Genomic DNA, 2,986 nt, shown 5'->3' with positions numbered 1-2,986 from the left:
GGTAGCATTGGTAATAGATGCTGGACATAGAAAGTTGAGGGGGACACAAAAACATAGTAAGAAAAAAGTAATCAGTCATTTGTGCAATGAACTGTTTTCCTGTTGCTTATTTGCATCTTCAGCCTGTGGGAATGATTTCCCTCCTGTGGTTTGCAGAGTGCAAGCACCAAATAAAAAAAATACTGCAGTCCATCAAGTGTGGCTGGTTCTGCTAAAGTAGGTACCTAATTCACAGCTAATGATTTAGTTCTAAACTTAAGGCCTATTGTTTTGGTTAGTTTACGATGCTGGGCTGCGTTTGACCTACTATTCTACTCTACATCTGGATTGAATTATTATATTATAATAAAGGATCCCTCTAAAACAGGGGTCTGAAACCTACAGCTCTTGAGCCGCAAGTGGCTCTTACTTACTCCAGCTAAAAATGATTGATTACCAACTAATGTTTTTAAATATAGATGTAATAACGTGCTGTTTTTTCCTAGAATGATTTCATTTAATTTCTTCAACAACAAAATAAGACTAAAAGTACCTGTAATACGTTTCTAGAGGTATTTTTTTGTCACTTTGTTGTTGTTTTTTTTACATAATCTTCACAAATCACATCATCCCATAGAAGAACATGTATTTGTCCTCTTTTGGCGAGCGTTTTGTTTTTCTTTATGTGAAAACCTAAAAATAGGGGGGAAAAAGGAGATTCTTTAAAATGACAACTATTTTTCTATTTCTATTGGACAGTAGATATTTATCAAAAAGTAGTTTTAAAAAAAAAAAAAACAAGCTTATTGCCATATTCACTGCTCTGAACAAGTGTGTGTTTGTTTTTTTATTTTGAGTGATGGCAAAAATGGCCCTATGGATGGTAAAAGTCACATACCCCTGATCTATTTATAATATGTCCGATAAGATACATAATTATAGTAATTGTGTTTTTGTTGTTTTTTTAGGTGGTGGTGGTGGTGGGGGGGGGGGGGGGGTTGTTTAACCCATAAAATTAAAAACTGTACAGTTTTTAATGTTTCTGTAACATCATCAATATGTTTGCTATAAATGAACAATGACAGTATGCTGGGTATCATAAAAACACTGAAATAGTTAGACAGAAATGGTATATATTATTTAACAGACTGTTACCTTGGATTGAGAGATAACTTCTCAATTGCCCAAGCTTTATTTTATTTTTTTTTGTTTATTTTAAATTATTTCTATTTATGTTCATACTCCTGCTCATGTATTTGTATTCATTGTTTTATTTTATTCTTCATTTTATTTGAAACAATTATATTTAAAACTTTACAGTCCTACTTAATTTGCTGTTTAAATTTTGGCTTTTGGTTCTCATTCAGTGAAAAAAAACTGCTGTCAACTGTTTATTATACGACATTATTGACATTTATCAGGTTCAGTCGTAGGATTGTGTTACACATTACACAGCAATGGTGAATTTTGATCGAAAGATTTCATTTGTGCACATTTCTCAAATATGCTAGTTTTCAGATGCGTGGGCAGTTCTTAACATAGCATCAGGCCAAAAGTAAAGCTTAGCATTTCGACCGATACAACAATGAAGAAACTGTTTTTGCTTTTTGCAAATTTAGGTGGAAACTGCCTGGATAACTGCTGATTTTCTTAGAGCAATGACTCAAACTGACTAGAAAGTGCTCAGTCCTAAGCAACTGTGTAGATGGTCTGTGTTACATCTAACCTTGCATTACAACTACAGCAGAATGGCAGACAAGAGGGTCCTGCAGGGGACGGTGAGGGGAGCTGCAAAGCACATTGGACCATCTCTTTTGCCTCAGTCCAGGAGCCGTTGCAGTAACAGGGCTCTGAACATGGACAGAACCTCTTCAAACCCTCTCCATAAACTTTTTTTTACTGCTGCCATCATTGAAATAGTACAAGAACATCAAAAGCACAAGTACCAGACTGCTAGACAGGTTCCTGCCTTGAGCTCTTTAAAAAATAAACTATGTAGTATTGCACATCATATTTGTTTTGTTTATCTTTCCATTATCTGTGATTCCATTATCTGTGTTTTTATCTCTGATAAAAGAGAAAATCTGTTTGTTTTTGATGCTGCTGTTTAGTTTTCCATGAAATAATTTTAATTTGATCTCCAAAAGTAGAATCTACACTGCATCTAAAAAAACATTTACATCTGTTCTGCTTGGAAAAACTTTATAAAATAACTCTCTTGTGTCCGCCCCACCCCCGCTCTTGTTTTTTGGTCAACCTTGATCACTTGTCAAGCCGCAGTGTGTTGAGTGGGTGTCCATCGGTCATCCTGCCGGATCTCGTACTGGCCTTCAAACCCAGCCTCCCAGATGCCTCGTCTACCAGCCCATTGTCTCCAAAGCTCCATTAAGTCATCTATCGTCCTCAGCCCCACCCATGGTCATCAGCTCGCTCTTCTTCTTCTTTTGCTTTGCCTTTCGGTGTTTTCAGACGAACACCTCGGCACGTTCTCGTTGTAACAGAATCTATTCAGGTTGAGTTAGGCAGCTCAACAGAGAGCTGGCTGAAAATCACCTAACTTGTTAAGGAGCAAATATTTTACAAAAGGGAGAAAATGCAAACAGCCAAAATTGTGCCTCCGGTGATCCTTCGAAAGGCACAGCAAAAGACAATATCCAATAAAGCTGGAAGCACCTAGGGCAATGGTTAGAACAAGCCTCTCTGATTCTGCGGTCAGCAATGCAACCTGTCAAACACGCCCCCGATTTACTAAACTCAAGCCAGCGACTGGCCTCAGGCACGGTACCCCGACTGCCTCTGGGCTTTAATAACTCCAAACATGATCATGCATTCTGCAGAATTTCATTAGCACTCCATATTCATCCACCTGCATTTCTGCTTGGGTCTGTCCCTGTTAAGTGTGCTCTCCATTTAACAGAAGTGTTTAAAGAAGCCACGCGACGGGTGTCACGAGGACCTGGGTGAAGTTAAATAATTGAGCTGAGTGAAAGATAATTAATGGAGAATC

This window comes from Fundulus heteroclitus, chromosome 1 (genome assembly GCF_011125445.2).
Source record: "Fundulus heteroclitus isolate FHET01 chromosome 1, MU-UCD_Fhet_4.1, whole genome shotgun sequence".
Taxonomy (NCBI): domain Eukaryota; kingdom Metazoa; phylum Chordata; class Actinopteri; order Cyprinodontiformes; family Fundulidae; genus Fundulus; species Fundulus heteroclitus.
This window is presented reverse-complemented; position numbering follows the sequence as displayed.